This window comes from Myodes glareolus, chromosome 4, assembly GCF_982192425.1.
Source record: "Myodes glareolus chromosome 4, mMyoGla1.1, whole genome shotgun sequence".
Classification (NCBI taxonomy): domain Eukaryota; kingdom Metazoa; phylum Chordata; class Mammalia; order Rodentia; family Cricetidae; genus Myodes; species Myodes glareolus.
Genome location: NC_142029.1, coordinates 53,595,250 through 53,620,420, shown reverse-complemented (window position 1 = coordinate 53,620,420; position 25,171 = coordinate 53,595,250). Strand labels below are relative to the sequence as shown.

General features: G+C 37.9%; 1 protein-coding gene and 1 non-coding gene across 2 annotated transcripts in view; both read right to left on the bottom strand.

The window, feature by feature from the left end:
- Window positions 1–25,171, bottom strand: part of Slc9a9 (solute carrier family 9 member A9) — a 551,770-nt gene that overhangs the window by 213,495 nt on the left and 313,104 nt on the right. The window lies entirely within an intron of this gene.
- On the bottom strand, window positions 17,602–17,708 carry LOC125412056 (U6 spliceosomal RNA). Its single transcript, XR_007235465.1, has one exon. It is a non-coding gene; the product is annotated as a U6 spliceosomal RNA (small nuclear RNA).

Genomic DNA, 25,171 nt, shown 5'->3' with positions numbered 1-25,171 from the left:
CAGCCAAGCCAGTGTCCCATTATTTTCAACCTGTCAGGCTTCCAGAGATACCTCAGGTGGGGTGATATTAACAGCACCATTCCTACTAGGATGACAAAATATTTCCTGTTAAGGAAGTGGAAGTTGTGTGGCCCTCTCAAGCTATGCTATAGTAAAAATGCTAAGATTGTTTAGCCTGTCCGTACCTCAACCAGTAGACACGCTTGAGTTCCAAGGCTCCTGTTAAATGAACGGGAAAAAATGTAGCTAAAACTAAATTGGCCTCTTCAGGCAGGCAGGAGAGACAAACCTAGAAAATTTGGAATGAGGACGAACATTAATTATATTTTAACATTAGACTGATCAGTTTATTTCAAACCCTAGACAATGAGACTCATTAAATTGACTGATTTAGATATATCCATTAAATGTCTACAGTTTCTAGATAGTAAAGGGGATGATTAATCCCAGGAATCAACTTCTGCAGCAAGAACACAATAGATACATCAAATTCAGTCGGAAGAATGGAGTAATAACATGCTATGCTAAGGGGCGCTCCCCAGAGTTATTCTTAGACCATTAACTAAACAATTTAAGTTGAACATAAAAAGCGTTTTCTAACTTCCATACTAAAAGTAAAAGGGAAATGTGTCCAGGGGCTATACCAAAGTCTGATCTGGCAGAGACTTTATTTTATGATCCAGTCTTTCCATTTGGAAGTTTCTGAAACTTCATTCCCGGACCTCCATAAATCACGTTAGGTAAATGTCTCTGGAGGCAGCGCTCCCGACTTTGCGAGGACTCATTATTTTTTCATGTAATGTATTTACAGCCTCACAAATAATGCCCAGTACCTGCTCCCTGACAGCTGACAGAAAGGGAAGCAGGATCTTGTCAGAAACATTATTTAAAACCAGTAATAGAAAGGAAGGATTAAAAAAGACACCACTCCTTCGGAACAAGATGGTCTTTCTGCGGTGGCAGCGTCATCAATTTCCGTGAGCACTCTGCTCCCATTCTCGGGCAGCTAATGTAAACAAATACTGTCACTCAAATAACCACTGCAAACGTAGAATGCAGGCTTGGGGAATACGGAAGATGGAGAGCCTTTAGCTACCTCATTATGCTTTTATTTTTCCCCAAAGCAAGATCTGATCATCATTTGCATCACTGTGAGCTGTCCTAACGAAGATCTAGTCTGCCTGGATTAAACAATAGGAGTTTGTTTCCCATAATTCTAGAGGTTGAGATGTACAAGGTGGAAGTGGCAGCTGATCCGTTACTGCTGAAAGTCCCCTTTCTCAGAAGAGCCCACTTTTCTTCTGTCTATTATTAGAAGAACACTGATTAAAATTATGAGGAACCCATCATCAGGACCTTACTACTTCCTGAGTCTTTACCTCCAAGTAACACCCACTGGTTTGATATCTAAATTTTGGGGGCAGAAGGGAGCAATTGTACCCAGTTCTTAGCAGCGCTCTAGTTTTTCACACTGATAAGCAAATGTCAGAACACAGTTAAAAATGTCTCTTGTGTACCTACTCCAAGTGTATTTCACCCTGGAGAGGACATTTTGTCGATGTGGGATTTCCCTCTGTATGTTGTGATTACTATTAATGAATAAAGAAACTGCTTTGGACCTATAGCAGGGCAGAACTTAGCCAGGAGGGGGAAAAACTAAGCTGAACGCTGGAGGAAAGAAGGGCGGAGTCAGAGAGAAGCCATGTAGGTCCACTGGAGCAGGACAGAACTTTGCCTGGTAAGTCACAGCCATGTGGTGATACACAGATTAATGGAGATGGGTTAAATTAATATGTAAGAGTTAGCCAATAAGAAGCTAGAGCTAATGGGCCAAGCAGTGATTTAATTAATATGGGTTCTGTGTGATTATTTTAGGACTAAGTGGCTGGAAACTAACTAGCAGCCTCCCTACTATATTTTGTTACCAGGAATATATTCAGTCTCTTCTGTGTGGTCACACTAGTTTCCCTCTAGAGTGTACCACATTTTCCGTAGCCTTTATCACCTCTGGAGCCTCTCTAGCTTGGATCTGGAGCACAGAATTCCAGATGAAATAACTCAGATCCATGCATTTCTCTGTACCTCACATTTGCCTCAAAATGGGTATGGTATATTTGGAGCCAAAGCAATTCAACAGGGCTTTTGAGGAGCGCCGGGATGCCGACACCCACCTTCCCACTGGATGAGGAGTCACAAGGATGCTGCAGAAGCCACCCACAGTCATCTGTGATTACAGGGAAATGGTTAGGAGGGAAGCAGAACCTCAGTCATTCTATTTGAGCTCCCTTCCCCCAACTTCTCCCAGAGCAAAATCAAGGTCCTTTCTGTTCTAAAAGGGATGGGGTCAATTTTTCTGACCCTTTTTAAGATAATAGGAAAGTTTATTATTCTTGCCTGCTGTCACTCATCTTAGAGAAAAGGGGCTTTGGGACGCAGCAGTTCCTTTAGTGGAGGTATGACAGGAGCTATTATTGTTCATTTTACTGTGGGTCTGTGGTTTTAAGTGTTCTCTTGACAGATTTCCTTGCTTTTGATAATGCTGAATTTTAGCTTGATTTGGCCACTCAGCATACTGAAACGTACTACTGCACATTAGCAGGACCTGTGTGCATCCGCACGGCACAAAACTTTCACTTTGCAGTTAAGTTCATTCTGGGATCTGTTTCTTTGCTCCCACTGCGGCCTGTTCTGTCGACTCCCGTGGTCTTTTTCAGTAGTAGTGATCCAAAATGGATCACAGTATTCCATAGAACTGGCCTGGTCCCATGCTCTAAGTTGTTCAGAATTTTCTTGATTTTACATATGTTAAAATAATTTTATTGATTCTTAATTATGCAGAAAATTATATATGACATGTAAATCATGTGCCAACAATTTAAAGTTTATAAAAGGATTGCCAGCACCCAAGGTCTGTCTAATCCTGCTTCCATGTCACACACACACTTACTCATTATTAGAACTTACACTACCAATTGTCTTTTTCTGCTTTTCGGTTTCCTATGTACAAAATTAGGCAATATGTCCACTTTTTCATCCACTATTCAATAGAATATTTGTGAGATTCTTCATTTTTGTATAGCAGTTAATTTTTATTATATTAATATTTCATAATCTGCTTATTCATACTAGTGTAGGTGCACATTTGTGCTGCTTCAGTTTGGAGCAATGGTAATCTTCTCTCTCAAGTGTTTCCCTTTCTGGAGAATTCCTGGGATGGAGTGCCGTGCAGACTTCTAGAATGGTAGTACCGCCCCCATCAGTGGTTCCGATTGCTTCATATTCCTGCCAATACTTAGATTCTTTTTCTTTTTAGTTTTTTTTGAATTCATATCTTTTCTTCTTGATATTTGAATTTAGAAACCATCTTGTCAATGTGAACAATTTGACATAAGACAGGATAGAATAGGGAGGTCTGTCTGGTCATGCCGAAACAGCCAAACAGCCCAGAGTTTAATTCAGAACTTGCTTATGTACAAAAGCAGAATAAAGCACGACACAGGCCATCAGTCGGTATCTAATCAGAGCTATTCTTGTTCTTGAGTGAGCAACCTCTTAACTAACACGCGCTTGTTGCTCGGGAGCAGCCTTACTTTCTGTCTTGAGTTCCTGAGGTTTGTCGTCAGCAGTATACTTCTACCAGACAGAGTGTTCTTTTCAAAAGTCTCTCACAGCCCTCAAAGCAGAGCAGGCAAGCTTAAACTCAAATGACTTCTTTAAGCCAAAAATGACTCCAGATGGAAACTGAGTCACATGAGTATTCCCACACTTCATAACTTATGCATGAATATTTTGGACATCTTTGCTTACACTTACTACTATTTTGTGATTTGTTGCTATTGTAAACAGCAAAAACATATCTAAGTTCACTTTCTGATTGTTTATTGCTAGATTCATATATATATACACACACATATATATATATATATTTGATTTTTAAATGGATCTTTTATTTGGGCCTTTATTATATTTATGTAATGATTTTCATATTTATTGATAGATTACTTTGGACTTCAAAATCAATGTTGCTTTAAAATAAGAGTAAGTTTGATTGTTTTTTTTTATAGTCAATGTGTATTTGGCATCTTTTGTATCTGTTAATCTCATTTTATTACACTTGACAAAACCTTTAATATAGTGTAGAATATATATGACACTAAGGTTATCTTTGCCTTATTTTTAATCCCAAAAGAAAAATGTGCAATGTTTCTCTACCAAGCTCAGAATAATTTACACATTATAATTTTCCCTTCAATTCTCTACATATTAGAAATAAAGGAATAGAAATAATGTATTGATTTTCATAAATAATTTTTTTACTTAATCTTATTAGGTTGCATTTTATTGCTGTGATAAAACACTGACCAACACCAACATGAAAAGAAAATATTTTAATTTGGCTTACACTTCCCTGTCATAGTCCACTATCGAGGAAAATCACAGCAGGAACCCAAGGCAGGAACCTGGAGGCAGGAACTGAATCAGAGCCCATAGAGGAGTGCTGTTTACTGGCATGCGTTTCTATACCACCTAGGGTCACCTGCCAATGGCAGCACTGCCCACATTGAACTGAGCCCTCCCACAGCAAGTAGCCAAGAAAATGCCCCATAGACACATCCACAGGCTGATATGATGGAAGCAATTCCTCACAGAGGTTTCCTCTTTCTAGGTGACTCCAGTTTGTGTCAAGATGACAAACGACAGGCACACTTACTAAGATTATCATACGGCACAAAGGATTCCTATAGATCAGCTGGAAGGCTCAATTGGTCACAATGCTTTCTTTTCATATGCTCCTGAATTTTATTTGATATTACTGTGTTGGCTGCTGAGTGTATATCTTGTGTAGTTAAAGTTGTATAAGATATACAAGTATATATCTTGTGTAGTCAAACTTAGAAACAAGGTTCACGTTCTCTTCCTTAAGAACTTAAAGAATTCTGGGTCTACAGTTACATCCGTAGGAAGATTTTGAATTAGATGTAATTATTTTAGTAAGTGCAGTCAGAATCTCTATTTGTATGAATGATCTGCATTCCTATATTTATTGGCCATATAATTATTTGTAATATTGTTAATATTAGTGTACTTAGCATTATGAATTTCCTCCAATATAGGTTATTTTCAACTTCATTCTTGATAAATCTTTTCTGTTCCTGACACAATTGACGAGTGTTCTTAAGTTGTGCCTGCAGCTTTGATGCTTACTCTGTATTGGATCTATCTGCCAATGCATTCATTTCTCCCATCTTTAGTATTATTTACTTATACCATTTTTTAAATATATATTTATTTTTATTATGTATACAGTGTTCTGTCTGTGTATATGCCTGCAGGCCAGAAGAGGGCACCAGGCCTCATTACAGATGGTTGTGAGCCACCATGTGGTTGCTGGGAATTGAACTCAGGACCTTTGGAAGAGCAGGCAATGCCCTTAACCACTGAGCCATCTCTCCAGCCCTGCCATTTTTTATTTTAATTTGTCTTTATTTAGTATCTTGGCCTTTCAAGTCCTGGCAATCCTGGAAGCTTGTCAACTTTTCCAGATGGGTATTTTTTGTATGTTACCTGTTTTCTGAGAGCAAGCTCTCCTGACTAGTCAGTCACAGCTCTTCTTAGCCACAGCTAATTTTGCATATATGTTTTTCAAGGTAAAAACGAATCACTTTTGTCAGTAGCTCCTGCCAATTTTCTTACACTTTATTTTGAATTACAATAAAATGTATGCCAGCCCGAGGAGAAATTACTGTTTTATAATATAATTAGGGGATAGGTGTGGATTTCTGTGAAGAGGTGTGTCTGTAAAGACATAGAGACTGAATGTAACTTCAGCGATGGGATGCTGAAGGGCCAGACTCTAGTTACAATTTATCGTGGGCTGTCTTCAGCCCCATGAATAACCATTCCTTGCTCACCCTTATGTTGGACCTAAGCGTCTGTGACAGCAGAGAAAAGCCTTTTAGAATGAATTGATTTAACAAAGCATAGTTCCACCACCCAAAAGTCATCACGCAGCATCTGAGGCTTACGGTCAAGACTTTTGCTTTACTGAAACCGCCTACCGATGTATCTACAAAGTACCTCGTTTTATGCCTTTCTTTGTTCTGTTTTAAAACTTCATGCAACTACTACCATATTGGAACATTGAATTTGGAATAACCTAAATCTGTGCTCCTGGTCACTCCTAATTGACTCTAGAGTAAACCCCCTCTTATCTCTTTTGAGGTGAGAGTTGTATTTCTATGTTGAGATAAGTTTTTTTTTTTTGACATGGAATAGATTATGGTACAAATTGGGTGATATGGAGGGAAAAAAATAACAAAATGTAAGAAATAAAATGCTTGCTTCCTTTAGCCTTGCATCATTATCAGCCGCTCACTTCTGTATCTGCAGGCATTCTCATCCATCAGTCTCTAGGATTCATCATTCTCAATTTCTTTAGAGTTATTTTACAATGCAGGGGATGTCAATGATAACAAAATGATTCCTAACTTGTTTGTTATTCTCAAACACACTCTGGATGAACCAGCAACTTATATGAAAAAGGCAAACCCAACTGTGAGTTATACAGTAAATCATCCATGATTTTGTATGTAATTTTCAATCAGGAAATAATATAAGAATTATTTATATTAGCAACAATTTATAAGAAACATAAAAAACCTTTGAAAGTAGGAGAGAGGCTGAGGGACTTCGTGGGCGAGAGGAATGAGTGGAAGAAGGAGAGAGCATGAGAGAGGGTAATAGGGTGAAAATTATTAAAATTCTCTCTGTGTATACATGGAACTCGTAAATAAATGAATAAATAAAATGGTTAACTAATAGCACACTCATATAATGGTGTAAATGTCAGGGAATTTTGCTAAGAGTTTCATTGCTAAACAATGAAAGAAAAATGAAAGCAATATAAAATGTGCTTGTGTGTGAATCCATCTGAATGCATTCATATGCACGTATGCACATAGCTTATTTTATGGAGAGATACCTTAATTTTTCTTTCCTTTGAAGCTATTGTTTTCATAGTTTGAAACATTAAATGAAAGATTAGAACCAACACAATAAAGTAAAATAAAAATCCTTCCAAGCATTTGCCTCCTTTAGCCTTGTGTCGGCAGCTAGCCCACGCCTCTGTACTTCCAGGAAGCTACCAGGCACCCTAGTCCTGTCCGAATCTACTTTCTACTTTCTTTAAAAGCTGCTTTCCAGCATAGAGAAAGACAATAGCAACACAACAGCATTTACCCTCCTGTAGAGCATCTGTTTCAATGGTCTCTCCCTTTACCTAAGCACAGATATATAGTCCATACATGGAACATGGGTTTAATCTGAACGTATTTTGTATAGATAACCTCAATGATATTTGTATTTATATAGATAACTCAATAGTGCTTCACAAGCCTCTTTTTATACAACTGAATTTGAAGGTGCTAAGTGTCCTTAATGGTGGCACACCGTCCCTCTGTGTCTTTCCTCCTACTAAATTTGGCTTCACAGTACTTGTTCCCAGACACCTGGTTATTTTCAGATCTTTTCACTTACAAACAATGCTGCCTGGAGCATCTTTGCCCAGGCTTCTCTCCCTAGTGCGTGATTACTCCTCAGGTAGATTTCCTGACACAGGCCTCTCTGGCAGTGGAGACACATTCATTTTCCGTTTTGAGCATCCCACCAGCCTGCCCTTCAGAAAGAATGATCCAATTTGCATCTCTGCTCATGCTGCAGAGGGTACCCTCTCCGCCATACTCCTGCCAACATTCATTTTTATCAATTTTTAAAGACCTTTGACAATCTGATAGATTCACTTATTTTAAATTGTGATGGTTGTTAGCATTTTAAAAAGGTTCCTTTAATAGCAAGGCAGCCGTACTGATTAGCACTCCTCTGTCTGGCTCTAGCATGTAACATCATGGGCTGAATGAGCGGGCGTTGTAATTATTTCCTTCTTGAGGCACTTAATGAAAATCTGTGGGCGAATTCAATTTGGTTTCACATGCAAAACCTCCTAAAGATGTTTCAAAAGGGACTCCAGAGCAAGCCCTTCTTCCGACAAATCCAATTTGACTATTAAAACTTCATTGTCTGAGTCAGGCCTCAGGTAGTCAATCTCTGAGGAAATAAATTACTGGCCAATTTAGGCAAAAATTAATGAACAGACAAAAATTAAAAACAAAGCTTCATCCCAAAGGCAGCAATAGCAACAACAGCAACAAACCTCAAACTAGCCAACTCATAAATCAGTGTAAAAAATCTCTACTCTATGTCCTTCTCACTCAGGGTCAGGGAAAACTTGACCCAACTTTTTATTTATCAGCATAATAAATAATATTTATTTTGTTTGCATGTATTCACAGTGTGCAAATTTTTGGAGGTGACCCAGGTTAAAAGAAATCTGTGCTTAACAGAACTGTTTTTCAGGGGAGAAAAAGCAAGCTAATAGTGTCAATGAGAGTAGGAAGGATTCAAACTGCTAAGCGGACATGCTGTTTAAATATTCTGGAAGCGCATGGTAGCTGTTCATGTGTCCATCAAGCAACAACTTTGCTTAGCTAACCCTGTTCTGCAAACACTCACTAGTTCAACACTGCAGATCGGCATGAGTTCCTTACCAAGAACCGAAGAAGACACCTGTTTTATGAAATGCGTTGATCACTAATTCTCACAGATGTTTTCCTGTTTGTTCTGAAGGATGGAATCACACTACTGTGACTCAGGCGGAGAAATTTCACATAGCTCAGTGTGACCTCATTAATGGATATTAATTTAAATTCATAAACATTTAAATATTAATTAAAACTTATAAATATTAAAAAATTAACTTAAGTTCACATGAATTCTTTAACATCACTCAGGCCGAGGACAGTATAGCACACCTAGTGATTTCCATGTACTTAGCGAAGAAAGGCACTGACATTCATTCTGACTGGATTTGGATGCTGTAGCTGGCTTTCTGGTGCTGTGATAAAACAGTGACCAAGACCAGCTAGGGGAGATGTTGTCTGCATTTTGTGTCCTGCCCAGTCCTTGTTCTGCCCGGTTCCTGCAATCATTAAGTCACAAAGAACTCACACAGAGGTCTACATTAACTATAAATTGATTGGCCCATTAGCTCAGGCTTCTTATTAACTCTTATAACTTAAATTAGCCCATTATTCTTGTCTATACTAGCCACATGGCTTGGTACCTTTTTCAGTGAGGCAGTCACATCTTGCTTCTTCTGTGACAGGCTCACAACTGCAGAAAGATCTTCCTTCTTCCCAGAATACTCCTGTTCTCATTGACCCACTTCTACTTCCTCTCTGGTTGTCCCACCTATACTTCCTGCCTGGTTACTGACCAATCAGCGTTTATTTAAAATACAATTGACAGAATACAATTGTCCCACACCAGGGAGGAAAGGGCTAATTTGGCTTCTTCATCCCCTTTCCCGTCTATCTTTGGGATGGAAACTACCTGTTGGGGAATACTGTCCATGGCTTGCTCAGTTCACATATTTTATACAACCTGCCCAGAATGGCACCATTCACAGTGGGCTAGGCCCTCCTACATTAATTGTTAATTAATAAAAAGTCCCCATGGGTTAGTCTGATAGAGGCAATTCCTCAATTGAGTTTCCTTCTTCATAGGTATCTCTAACTTGTATCAAATTTACAAAAATAAAACTAAAAAAGAAAAATCAAACCAACCAACCAACTAACCAACCAACCAAATATACAACAACCAAAGCCCAACTAGAGCACCAGGTCTTGACGTAATCTGCAGAATGAAGACATAATACTCCAGAATTGAAGTAAAAATGAAACGAAGACTAGAAATGTTATTTTATTTTCTTTAGAAATTTATTCCAGATTTAATGTTCTGAAAACATTAATTTAATTTAATTAATTTAATTTTTTTCAAAAAAATATTTAGTAATTTTGTTCTTTTCTTATATTTTAACTGGGATCTTTTCCTTTGTTGTTGGCTTTCTTTCTGGGTGTGTGCTGGTATACATATATGACTCTGTGTGTGTGTGTGTGTGTGTGTGTGTGTGTATAAAGAATCAACTTTGGATGTTGCTCTTTGGGTACCAACTACCTTGCTTTGGGAAGCAGGTCCTTTCACTGGGACTTTAGTCAATTAGACGAGGTTGCATGGCCAGCAAGTCTCAAGGCTAATTCAGTCTCCACCTTCCTGTGCAAAGCTTTGTGACGTGGGTTTTAGGATGGACCTTAGACCCTCAAAGGTACATGGCAAGAACTCTGTGGACAGCACTATGTGCCCATTGGAACATTTTGTTGAAAACTTTTCATATTTCACTAGTAAATATAGTCGAGTAACTATATTATATTTTGAACAAACTAGGGCATAAGTGAATTTTTAAAAATACCTGCACCGTGAAATTTGTGGCCATTATAATGAAACATTAAAAAAAATATAAACTTTTGTTCAAGAGTGTTTTATAATTGTTTAGTTCCACATACTGAGAAATTTTGCCAAAGTGATCCTTAGTCAGCCTTGTGGTCTCAGAAAATCAAAAAAAAAGAAGGGTGACTTAAGGGGCAGCAGACAGACACTCTCTCCCAAATGTCTGTTACATCCATCTATTCATAAAGTCCAACCCTTTGCACACTCAAACATCCTACAAGAGAAAACTTATTTCTTGATGAAGACTAATTTCCCTCTGAATGGGCCTCTCTGACTTACCATTCCTCCCTCGGAGAAACTCTTGACCTCCACTGTGCTTTGGATGGGAGTTTCTTAAGCTTCCCCACTAGCAATCGCTTCCCACTCAAGAAACTTTACAGGGCTTTGAACATATAGGTATATAAATTGTAAAGGTATGTACATCAAACAATCATAGTGAATAGATTTTAAGACAATTTTTGACATGTATTTTATTTGAACATTTTTAAAGATTAAAACACTTTTGCACAATAATGAGATGAATGTCTTTGCTTATTCTTATATAAAGAAGTAAGCTTTGACTGAATCTTTGATACCACAGGATTTAGAGCACTTTCAACATTTTCAGAATTGATCAATAATTTGATTTTTATAATCATCAATTCTGAGGATGCCATTTTACTTATGTACAGTTTAAACTATAGACATATTTAAAGATATTCCAGAAATTTCAGGAAATATTCTTCTAATTCCAAGCCAAAACTCATTGAATGACTTTTTAAGAAACTTGAATAAGCAACTCAAATAGCATTTTTTAAATCAATATTGTAACATAATACAATCCAAAGATATAGTAATTTGAAAAACATAGAAACTGGTGGTAGGGAAACACTACCTCCTTATTTTCTGTAATTAAACCATTATATTTCTTCAGGCGCAGTTCAGAACATACTGTAGTCTTGCATCTGAGCAGAAGACCTTCAGGTAGAATTGGTTGTATTGTCTAGTTTGAGGCGTGCTTAGTGCGAAGTGTATATCACATGTTTAGAACCAAGGCTGCAGTGAAGTTGTTCAATGCTAAGGTGTGAATGCTTCTGGAAACACCTGGGTTCCTTATATGTTTTTTGAATGTATAACTTTTGGCTGTTGAATGATCAGAAAGCTTATACTAATGACAAATTTATTCATGATCCTCACACTCATCTGTGATCTCCCATGTGGAGTCTGGCCCCACAGATTAAGCTGTTGGGCTCCAGAGTAGTTTGTTGTCTGCATACAGAATTATAGAGAGGCAAGATGTATGGATTGTTTACATCTTTCGAATAAGACATACATTATACAGTTTCTGTTCTGCTTCTGATTCCTCTGCTGGAGGTGCAGTCATTGAGATTATCTATTTTCTGTACTGTATGGCAAAAGCACTCATCATAATGCTTCTTTGCTTGAGCTGTTTTTTCGGGGCTGTCTGTGCACCCCTGCTTGCTACTCAGCCCTCTCTCATCCTTCGCATTTTATTGTCTTTTCTAAACCTAATTTTACTTTTAAAAACCATGACTCCTTCAAAAGTCCAGCCTATAAAAAGACAACAAAACACATTTTAGAAAGATGAATAGACATCATTAAGCCAGTAAAGTTAATATAGGAAATAAATGTAGTTACAGCTTCAAGGAATTGGGCTTCATTAAACTGAATAAATAGTGAACAACTACTGTAGCCAGGTTTTCTTGAAATCTTCAAGGTTATAACATAAGGGGAAGGCTGTTTTCTTTCAATTTGCCAAATTACTTTAGCCAGTAAACACTGATAATAATATTCTCATTTCTGGAGGTATATCTACTTACAATTTTCTCTTTCTTTCTCTATTATTGAACTGCAGATTCTGCAGTGTCAGATTTATGTATGATATGTACCAGCAAGAGTGCTTCCTAAGTCTCCAGGTTTATAGCGTGTATATTTTGATGGTATGGATCAAAAATATTGGTCCTAATATAAGATTGATCTTGGATCTCTTTTTATGATGCAAGAACATACAAATATGTGCCTTATGGTCACAAGATTTCAAAGACAGAGTCAATCTGTATAGAGTCCAGACATCTACCCAATTCTTTCTCCAACATTCTTGTGAGTGTACTGCTTGGTCTGTAATAGAGTAGGGGCAAAAGCAGGAACCACTTAACTACTTGTCTTAGTTACTTTTCTGTTGTGATGAGACACCGTGACCAAGGCAACTTATAGAAGAAAGAGTTTACTGGGGCTTGCTGTTTCTGTAGATCAGAGTCTATGACAACCATGGTGAGGAGCATGACAGCAGGCAGGTGCTGGAACAGTAAACTTAATTTAACTAAGAACTTAAATCTTGATAGAACAACCATAAAGTAGAGAGAGAGAGAGAGAGAGAGAGAGAGAGAGAGAGAGAGAGAGAGAGAGAGAGAGAGAGAGCACACTGGGAATGGTGTGAGCTTTTGAAACCTCAATCCCACCTTACATGACACAACTCCTCCAAAAATCCTTCTAAAAAAAAAGTCCTATCAATTGGAGACCAAGCACCAAATAGGGGGACTTTGGGGGCTATTCTTACTCAAGCCCCCATGCTCCGCAAGGAAACAAATGGCATTGTGTGGTTATATAACTCTGAAAATCCTTTCCTGTGTTCAGATGAAATTTAACACTTAATCACATCGACTACTTCTCTTACTTATACTCCTTTGGCTCACAGAAGATGAGTCATCTGGAGCATCGTTTTGTCCCACTTGGCTCTGGCAGCAGAGAAGACTTTGTTCAGAATATATAAAAGCAAGAGCCAACTCTATGACAGATGACTGCCCCTTTTCCTTACGTAGTCTTCTTAGCCTGGAAAATAAATATTTTGCTGAGGGTGGTAATTGCAAGGCCTAGAGTCGAGAATTTCACCAAGATATTCTCTCTCTCTCTTTCTCTCTCTCTCTCTCTCTCTCTCTCTCTCTCTCTCTCTCTCTGTGTGTGTGTGTGTGTATGTATGTATGTATGTATGTATGTATGTGGTAGGGCTATGGTAACAATGAGCCAATCACGTAAGTCCTCTAGAGAAATCACTTTACAGAAACTTGACAGCACTATTCTGGAAAAAAAATAAAATTGTTGAATAACATACTTAGTTTTTTGTGGGTTTACCAATAAACATTAGGTAAAGAAAAATCCTGAGTTGAGGCAATATTATATACATATATATTTACATATATATTGCAAAAATTAGATTGTGTTTTTAAAAAAGTCACTCAATTAATAAGTGCAGAGACACACTGGTATTAATATTAGGCACCAGTACAAAACTTTGCACATTACTAATTTTTAAAAGGCGTTTACTCCCTTTTAAAAATCTTTTTCCCCATTTAGTCATTCGAGTCTCATTCATCTTGTGTGCATGGCTCTAGGACTATTTTAAGAGAGGTTTTAGGTTTGTATTAAAGTGAGATGACTATCCCCTGTACCCGTATTACAGATAGAACCTCTCCATCAGTATCCCCATCAGGGAAGCAGTATTTGTTCTGAGAAATGTATCTTGACACATCATTATTATGAAAGCCTGTAGTTTTCATAACAGTTCTCTCTAGCTGTGGTACATTGCTTCAGTATCTTTTATTCTTTCTCATTAGCCTATGGGAAAGTCTTGGTTGGGGAGGGGTATGATGAATATTCATATCTTGGACAGTCTAGATTGCCATGAAAAATCTATTACAGACTGTGTAAGAAATAAGCAAATACTTATTTTTGTCAAGTTTGAAAAGTGGGAAGTTCAAGGTCAAAGCACATATAGATCAGAGTCTGATAAGGCAACCTGTCCTGGCTCATGAGAACGGGATGTATTCTCACAGTGAGAGTGGAAGAAAATTCTCTAAATTCTCTCATGTCTTCCCATCATGCACTTGGAGTCATGAATCTCCCGATTGTCCCCCACTCCAAATATCAATTACACTGGGGATTCTAATTTCAACACATGAATAAGGAGGGTGAAGAACAAACATGCAGTCCATAACAATATAGAAGAAAGGATTTCTAATGCTATCTCTCTTAAGCCTTTCAAAATGAGGATCATCATCCCTGCCCTTGTTATCCATCTGAATGACAGTCACCCAAGACATGACTGATACCCTGCTCACCAACAGTTCCATCGTTCCTGAGACATCAGTTACCCCAGACTTCACCAACTATGTTTGGTCTCCATACAACCCCACTCCTTTGATGAAAATACTGTAAATTAAAACATCTACCTTTTAGGACTTTATTCAGTACTCTTTCATGACTGGCTATTTTCGTTGGGAAATGCTTTAGAAAGACCAGATCAATAGGAAACACTGGGATCAAACTGTTCTTCATTTGTCTGAGCTTTGTCCCCAGTGTTCTGCAGTGAGATGCTGAAGCCAGGGTCTGAAATAGCACTTTCTCCCATCATCAACTGGAAAAGCTCGAGAATAAAACTTGCTTTGTGCTTTTTGTTATTCTTAATGAACACTCTCATTTATGCTAATGCATTTTCATATTCAAATTTCTATGGGCAAACATTCTAAAGAAGGCAATTTTACATACTCATAAACAGTATACCAGGCACCAGAACTTTATCAAAAACTTATTGACCATCCTTCCACTAGTCTTTGTTTCTGAGGGAAAAGAATGTGAATACCAATTAAATTGATTTACTATTAATTTGACCACATTTCCTGTCAAACTTTTGCTTTGGGGTCTGATTTTAACAAAATTATGGAGGAAGATATTTCATAATTTGGAGAAGGCATTGATATTTTCTTTGGGTCTTTATCTTGAATCTAATGAATTTATATAAAACTCAGCTTCACACTGAATGTAAATAATGATGTCCACATTCCTTATATTTGTTCTCTAGGTGGTAAGAGAATTAATCGATTGTGCCGCAAGGAATATAAAAAGTTACAAGCAGAGGGTTAAAAATTACCATTATTATTCAGAAGATTCTGAGTTCAATTTTTTTTAACTCTGACAGAATGGACCACAGAAAGGCATTCAATAGAAAGCCAGGAGGCCCAGAGCAGAGCATTGATTCTGCTGGGCCCGATGAGAAAGGAGAAACAGTGAAAGAGTCTTTATAAATCAGAGAAATCAATGGAAATAAAAGAAAAAATATGACATTTGGATAATACCATTCGACTTGAGAAACACTATCAAATGATTTTTATGAAGACATGACTACTAATAAATCAATAGCTGATGAAAATGAGGTCGGCTCGACTTTCTCCTTCAGAGCACACAGTTAAAACAGTGAGTGTCGATTATCAGTGCTTATGTTGGACGCCAGAAAAACTTATTCATTAAGTTTTCTCTTTCAGTGAGATTTACACAACTCTCCTTCAGAGAGCCTCTTAGAACAGAAGATACCGCAGTCTTCTACAACATAGGGAAAGTGCCAAAAATTATGAATTAGTATAGCATGAAAGGTCTTTCTCTGTTTCTGGGGAAGGCTGTTCTACTTTCACACAGATGCTTTGCCTGGAGGGGATCTTTATCTTAGATTTGATGGACAACTTTATTTTTGTATTTGGGCACAACAGAGTTAACTCACAAAGGGCTCTCAGAAATTTCTCTTGGGCATGTGTGGATGGATCAAAATCTCCTCTGCATGCTAAACAAATCCATGGCTTGTGTGCAGAGAAAGACTCATCTGCTGAAATTAGCTTCCATTGCTTCTGTGGAACACACCAATTCCTGCGTCACACACAAGCACACGCTGATGGCCGGTAGGCTCCTTCCAGGTGCACAGGCAATTTTGTTCCCCCACACAGATGCTGTGCTCAACAGAGTCTGTGTGCTTCTTGAACAATCTGTTTATACTCATTTACTTCTATTTATTTGTAGGGATAAATGTTTCTGTGTGTGTGTAGTTTTACAGGTATCCACATACATGTAGAGGCCAGAGAACAACCTCAAGCGTCATCCCTCAGAAGCTGTCTACCACTTTTTTGGAGATGGTCTCTCACTGACTCAGCTAGGCTGGTGGGCTTGCAAACCCCACACATTAGTTTGCCTCTGCCCCACCTTCCACCCTCACCCTTGCACCCCAGAATTGCAAGCATCCCCTATAACATTCTGAGTTTTTTAATGTGAATTTTGGGGTACAAACACAAGTCCTCATGATTGCAGGACAAACATTTTCCTGGCTAAACCTTTCAGCCCTGGTTACCTCTGCTTTAAATGTTATGTAAGTTACTGTGAATTGAGCTATATCGATTTATTAAAAATGAGTATGTAGGAGAGATGATGCTTTCTACAGAATTAAATTAAACTTGTCGGAAGACTTGACACAAGCTGTTTAGCAAATGCTGCTAAATTATCAGTAAGCAAGACAACTGTAAAATGTTGCATATTTAAATATAGGAGACTTCTTAATTTATATTACTTTGCCAGTGTCTGGCTTTTGGCTCAGGCCTAAAGTGAGAGAAATGGAGCTAGACAGATATATTTTGGGGGTGCTTTATATAATAAAGACAAGTTTAAAATCTAATATTCATAAGACAGATGCTTAAAACAAATACTGTCTTTTGTTTTTGCTGATATCTGAAATGGCCTCGAAGGCCCATGTTTTAGAGGTGTGGTCCTTAGCCTGCAATGTTATCGGGTTATGGGACCTAATGGAAGAAATGAAGTCACTGAGGACACGGCTTTAAAGAGGATGGCTGTCTGCTCCGCTCTGCATCTCAGCTCCCTTGAGGTGCTATGTCCTCATTTGCAATATGCTCCTATGATGTTCTTTTGCTGCCACAGGCTCCGATTATAGTGCCAAGTGGCCATGGCTAAGAATGTGAGCCAGAATAAGCCATTTCTTTTTATAGTTTATTAGTTGATTAACTTAAGTGTTTCTAATTGATTTATTTTGTTTATTTAGCTTTCCAAATTGGTATTTTAAAATTTTATTATACTGAACTCTTTTTCTGGGAGTAATTTTATTTTTTTTTAAATTTTTTTGTGTTTGTGCTTTTTTTTATTAAAAATTTCCACCTCCTCCCCTCCTCCCATTTCCCTATCATTCCCCCTACTCCCCCTCCCCCTCCCTCTCCAGTCCTAAGAGCAGTCAGGGTTTCCTGCCCTGTGGGAAGTCCAAGGTCCTCCCCCCTCCATCCAGGCCTAGGAAGGTGAGCATTCAAACAGACTAGGCTCCCACAAAGCCAGTCCATGCAGTATAATCAAAACCCAGTGTCATTGTCCTTGGCTTCTCAGAAAAATATGGAATGCTTCACGAATTTGCGTGTCATCCTTGCGCAGGGGCCATGCTAATCTTCTCTGTATTGTTCCAATTTTAGTACATGTGCTGCCGAAGCGAGCACAACTTAAGAGTTTTGTCATGGTAATGGAAAGCTAACACACCAAGTAATCAAAAAATTAACAAATAAATATGCTTTTACATATTGTAAATGAAAAGCAAATGTCTAAGATTTATGTGTAAATGTGTGTGTGTGTTTTAATGATTCCTTGGTTTAACTGAGTTTTCCATTAATGGACTGCTTCAAACTCTGTGTTGGTGGAAAATCCATAGAGTTGATTTTCTATTTGTGAACTTAAAAAAAAAAAGAGAGAGTTTTAACATTTACATTTTTCTTACATCTTTTTATACCTGCTTCATATGACTTCTATTATATTTTAGTTATTTAAAGTATTAATTATGCCAATTTTCAATTCTTGATTTGTCTTTTTTTTCTTTATGTTGTTAAGCTTTCAGGATATTTATTAGTAGTTGTGGTCATTAAGAACTGAATCATGTTTGGAAATGTATAAGGGATAGGCCTATGTAAACACTGGGGTATCCCTTCAGACTCTTGGAGCCGGAAAGAAGGAAATCCTTCGTACATTTCACCCCCTGACTGAGTAGCCTTTTATAATCTTTTATGGACATTTAGGAATACAACAATAAGGATGTATAGGATATAAAGCCTGTACTCAGTAAGGATTCGTCTCAGAACTTGTAAGGAAATCATATGACAAGTAGACAGATCAACAACCTGGATGCTCACAGCTTAAAACCAGGATAGAAAACAACAAAAACACATATAAAAGTGGACAGACTTAATAGTTTCAGTGGTTCCCAGTGTGTGGGTGGTGAGTCCTTTAGGAGTCGAACGACCCTTTCACAGGGGTGGTTTAAGACCATCGGGACACAACAAATATTTACATTATAATTTGTAGCAGTAGCAAAATTACAGTTATGAAGTAGCAAGGAAAATAATTTTATAGTTGGGTGTCACCATAACCTGAAGAACTGTATGGAAGGGTTGCAGCATTAGGAAGATTTAGAACCATTGCTCTAGACTATAAAAAAGATTATAATGCTTTGCCACCATCTATCATTTCCTATAGCTTTTAATTAAACATTCTTTATCAGAAAGGGAATTATTTCTGATTCTGGTTTCCCAAGAAACCATCTAACCAATATGTGTTGAAACTTTCCCATTCAATGTCAAGAACCTGAGACCAACTAGGCCAGAGACCTAGGGGGAAAACCAAAACCTGCTAAAAGAATGTAGCAATGAAGTATCTCCTAAGAACATTCTGCTGTGTCTTGCTCAGCCCCAGAGAAGCTTCCTTCTGCAGCAGATGGGACCAGATCTAGAGATCCCCAGACAGGCCATGTGCAGAGAATGAGAGATCTTGGACTCCTCAGCCCTAAGTGGGGTGTCTCCACCAAATTCTTCCCCGCAGGGCTCAAGGAACTGTATGGAAGAGGAGGTGGAAAGAGTGTAAGAGCGTCGGGGTCCCAGTCCATCCCTAGGATGGAGCTAGATTGGTTAGTGCTTTTTAAAACACTAATGAATATAGATAGTTTGGTATTATTTTGTTCCGAACCTTCATATCTATGTCTGAGAGACTGATGTACATGGTTCAGGTTCATTACCAATGGTGATTAATCTCAGTTGTCAACGTGATGAGCACTACAGTCCTCTGGGAGACAGGCCTCTGAGTATGCTGGTTGGGGATTATTTAATCTACTGTGGGTGGCACTTTTCCCTGGCTGGGATCCTGAACTGCACACTGTAGAACCAGGGCTGTGCAGGAGTATGCCTATGCCTCTATCCTTCTCTGCTTCCTGACTGTGGATGTCACGTTACCAGCTGCTTCAAGTTCCTTCCTGCCGACAGGATTTCACTGCCATGACAGACTGGATCCCTGAACGGCAGGACAGAATAAATTGAGCTACTTTATCACATTATCAAGAATAGGAACTAAGACACTGATGGTAACTGGCTTTGACCTCAGGGGTATTGTGTGAGCTCTGCGATGATGATTGCGGGTGCATCCCTGCTTCATCTTTTCTCTTAAAAGACTTTTATAAAATCGAAAGCTAAATTGGGCTCACCTATAAAAAAACACCAGCCTTGTGCTTTTGGTGAATGGATGTTTTAGTGACTGATTCAATTCCCTTTCTTTCTTCTTTCCAGATAGTTTGCCAGAGCTTATGCGTCTAGAAAATTATCCATTCAATCTAAACTTTCATATTCACTTGCATAAATGCTTCATGACATACCCTTATCTTTTTAATCCCCAAAGTCTCTCTACTGAGGATCTCATTTTCTTTTGCAGATATGTTTATTTTTTGCTTTTTCATTTGACTCACTGGAATGGTCTATTTTGTGGGTTTTGTCAAAGGAGCAACTCTGACCTTGTTGCACTTCTCCACTGTAGTTTCATCTCTTATTTCTTTTATTTCTGTTTTTATCTTTCTTTTTTTGCTGAATTCTGCATTCTTTAGATTTGGGCAGAGTGCCTTTTCCTAACCTCTCACATTGGTACCTTACCTCATTAAAGTTAGAACTTTTGTGGTTTCTAACATAAACACTAAGGGTTATAAATGCTTAATTTCAATTAAATGCTACATTTAATTAGCTGCATTTAGCAAATTTTGGTATGCAGTTTTTATTTGATTTCTTTTACAAATTTACGTACAATTAAACAAGCAATGTGGAAACATGCCCTTCAAAAGTAAATTTTGTTAACAGAGGCTTCTATGTACTCATTTTGATGCATTTCCAACCACATAAATATTTTCATCTACAAAGATATATTCAACGAAATAGTACCTTTTTATGTTTTCAAAAATGCTATTGCCTTGAAAATATACTAAAGAAACTTTTACCTGTGATTAGTTTCAACAGATATTATAAAATTGTCCTCCAAGACAGAGCATCACTCCCCCATCTATGTGCACCAGTTGTTTCTTTGAAATTTTATTAATACACAATATGATCAACTTTTGTACTTTTTCATTCTCAGAGACACAGTTATTGTTTTACTTTCAATCCCTAATTAATTATGAGCTTGGGCCATCTCTAATTTGTACCAGCCAGTTGGTTTCTTTAATCGTTTTCTTTTATTCCCTTTAATTTTTTTGTCAAAAATTAGTTTTTATCTGTTGAATAACCATAGAACAATTATAACCATGAAACAAGAACAAATAATACTGTAGATATCTACATACATCTTAAATAGTGGAAGAAAAGAAATGAACTCTTCTCTAGCCAGAACCAAAGAAGGTTCCAGAGGAAAGAGAAATAAAAATTTCCTCTTGTACATAAACCATTAAGAGAAAAATAAAAGAATGTAGCAGAGTTGAGGGACAGGAGACTGATTAAAAGTTTCTTCTTCTTCCAAAGATGTTTCCAAAGGCAAAAGGGAAATTAATCATTAGCAAGCTAAGTACTATGACAAGAATATAGGACCATGATAGAGCTGATGCCAGAATGGCTGGAATGGCAGGAAAAGAAGGCAATATCTATCTATCTACTTGAGAAACCGGCCTCCAGAGTCAGAGGCAGCGGTGGTGCGAACCCAAATGTCATAGACTGTTGTAGCTTCGCTCTTTGCCAGATCTTCAATGGATGGAACCTTTGCCAAGTTTTGCAAGGCCTCAAAACACACTGAGGACTGTGGAACTGTGTGACATATAGAGGTACGAAACAATGAACTAATCTACAAGAGTAGTTATGGCAAAATCAATAAGAAGTGAATTGCCTTGGCAAATCACTCTGATTGGTCAGTCTTGTGGCAAATATGGTGTCCTCTGAATAGAGGATCTGATTAGTGAGACTTATCCTGTTGGTAAATGTTTCAAGTAAACAAATGATTTCCATTATCTTCTCTTGAGGCAGAATGAAAAAAGAAGAACTCTCATTTTGAAGAAGGTAGAGATCCTGGCAAAAGTAAAGACCAAATAAATAGGGTAATTAGAAGAATGAACTCAGGTCTCTACTGTGGCATTTTTGTAACCATGACAGTCAATAAACATTGACTGTGCCCATAAATAAAGAAACAAACAGAACAAGAATAGAAAAACAACACAATATTGTCTCCACAATTCTGTCATTTCTTATCCCCCTCTTGGTCATTCTTTTAAAACAGAATACTTTGTTGTCTGATTTTCCTTTGTATTTTGTTATATATATTAAATAATTAATTTTACTTTCATGTTTTAGAAGTTATAGGAATAAAACTGTGTTGCATATATTGCTCAACAATTTGAGATTTACCAGAATTTTTATTAAACCTTTATTATGAAAAACTTGCAAATAAAAAAGAATTCAGACACCAAAAGTAACTAGACTCAAAGTCTATGAGTCTCAATGAACTTCTACAGAGTCAGAATAACCATTCTGAAGCTGTTGAGTTTCACATTGGATTTTACACTTTCACTATTAAATATATTTTTTGTGCACCTATCCACCACTAAAAAATGAAAATCTAAGAAAGAGTAGAAGAATGAGTAGTTTTATATCTTCTTTCATGACTCAAATGCCCTTTTAATTTAGTTCGCTCTTATCACCTATTATTTGGACATATGAACCTATGGGAGCCATTTTCTCTCCAACCCACAGGGGATATAAAGTATGGAGATGGGTGTTGAGGTTTTAGACAGTGTTGGAAAAAGATGTCAATAAAAAGAAGTCACTTAGGTTAAGGTCTGAAAAAACGTGAAGGGTAAACCAGGCCAACATCTAGAACACTCCAGATAGAGTGAACAGCGATGTGAAGTCCCCAAGGACTCAGCAGATGGAGTGGAAATAGAGGCAGTCAGAATGCAAACACAGTATCTGATTATTCAGGGACCTACAGGATTTCATGGGAATTTAGGCTTTTACTGAGGAAGATGGGAAGGTACTGGAGGGATTTAGAGGAATGGAACAGCAGGTCCTCCTTATGCTGTAGCATCATTATTCAGCTGCTATGTTGAGAATAGCCTGCAGGGAGCCAGGGCTGAGGCAGAAAAGCCTGTGTGAAGGCTAATGTAATAGCTTAGCTGGGAGATGTCAGCATCCAGGTCAGAGAGGTGGTAATGGGATTGTGAAGAGAAGACACACACACACACACACACACACACACACACACACACACACACACTGAAAATAGACCTGAGACTCTTTAATAAAGCTTAAAGTTGGGGTATAATAGAAATAAAGACATCACAGTTGACCGCAGAAGGCAGAAGGTTTGGCCTGATCGAATGGAAGGATGGATTTCTCTCAATGAGGAAGGTGCACCTGATTGGGTATTTGGATGAACAGATAGTTTTAGGCATGTTACAGTCTAGGAGAACATTAGAAATGTGCATGTCTATATTGAGAAGGTATGTAAATATGGGAGACGATAGCTTAGGAATCTGGGCTGGAAGTATATAATAATCCATCATTCTTTATATGATCATTAGTAAAGCAATATAGACAGAAAACACAAGAGTTCCAAGGTCCTGCTACAGTCACAGTTATTAACATAGCCATAGACTTAAAGGTCACGTTCCATTCAAATTCATAGGTTGAAGTGCTGTTTGCCGATGCAATGGGTATCGTCTCTGGTTGGGGTAACTATGTGATCCTGGGTTCAGGGGCCTTATTAAAAAAAAAAAAGAAATGACAGCCTTCTTTTGTTTTGTGTCTGCCATCAGAGAATGCAGTTAGATGGCAGTTCTCCGCAAACCAGAGAGGAAGCCCTTGTTAGATAATAAACCTGACAGTACCTTGGGTTTGAGTTTCCTAGACGACAGGCATCTGAGACATAAATGTCGCTTAATCAATTCAGGGTTAATAACCTGACCTAACAACTTGACCTAAGGCACACAATTAACAAATAAAATCCCCACCATGTCAGGTCCTTTTTTAGCACTTTGCACATAATAACTAATTTGCCTATCACAGTAACCCCATGAACTGGTGCTTTCATCAGCATATGCCTTGTCCCCTTCAAAACACGTGTTAAAATTTCCCCGTTATGAGATATTAAGAAGTGATCAAGGCTCCGCCTTTACGGATGAATTACTTCATTCAGATGATTAATGATTAATGGGTTATCTTGACAGTGGGTCTGTCTCGGTTCCTCTTGTGTTCCCATCATCTGTGAAGCTCTGCCCCATTCAAAACTCTAGCATCAAAAGTCCACCCCCAGATGTGACCCTCAATACTGGGAGAGAACCATGAACACAATCTTACTCTCTTGGTATTAGCAATGGAAAATGAACTGAAGTGGGTGGAAAGAATTATTAGCTTCATCTTATAGATGGAGAAATCAAAGAATAGTAACTTGATCAAGAATACACCACTAGTGTTCAGATCTGAGGCTGTAACCAGTCTGTTCCAGTTTTGGCTTCTAACTGTATTATCCTATCTTAGTTTTTACCAATCTGGTACTTATGGTTTCATTTTTGAGTTTCCTAGGTAATCACCACGTCAAACATTTTGTGATACGTAGACTGCCATAAAGACGCAGTCTCCAGCGAAGTGCATACTGAATACTGACTTCTTCTTTACATTTGAAAAGCTAATGGGCAGTGTGCTTCTTGTGGATCCAGGCGGATTCTTTGTGTATTCTGGGAACTGATATTTGGGGAATCATTTGTCTGGCTGCAGTTTTTTTTTCTCTCTTTCAGTTTTTACAATAGCTTTTGTGATAGCTTTTGGTAATGAAAAATTCTTTATCTTGATGCAATAAAATTCATCAGTCTTCTCCTTCGGATGTATTCTTATATTTCTGGATTTTTATAGACGTTGATATGACAAAGTCTATGTTTTGAAAAAATTATGAATTTTGCCTTTTGTATTTACATCTTTAGTTAAATCTCGGTTGAAAGCCAAAACTAAGACATGCTGTTGGACTAAGGCCAGCCAACTTCTCAGGAGAGAGCAGGACGGTGGCAGAAAGGGACAAGAAGTCAGCTTCTGAGGGCTGGTATGGTTGTGGTTTATGTCTGAATTCTGGTTGTGCACCCGAGTTCAGTCTGTCAATATCCACCATGCTTTGCACTTACCTACACTTTTCTTTTTATATCTTTTACTTCAATGGAAAGTCATGAGAATCAAGTAGAAAGTTCTGTCTCTGTTTGCTCCAAGGTTTATCCTGCTTACAACTTTGTTTGCTCTTGATAAACTTGAATGTAATTCAGCCTTTGAACTCCAAATTCCTCTGACTGTCCTTCGTCCCTTGTTTTTGGACTGATTACTGTTATTTCTCACTTTCCTTTGCATTGATTGATTATTTTTATATTCTAGCCTTCTGCTGCTTGGAAAGTTAGTCACTGTACCATATTGTATTATAAGAAATACATTTAAATTACATAAAATTTCCTTGATGCTTTTGTATTTTTATTTAAAAATAATTATGTGTATGGGGTTTTGCCTGCCTGTATGTCTGTGCACCATGTATATATTTGGCGCCTGTGGAGGCCAGAAGAAGGCATCAGATCTCCTGGAACTGGAGATACAGACAGTTGTGAATCACTGTGTGGGTGCTGGGAATTGAACTGGGGTCCTCTTGA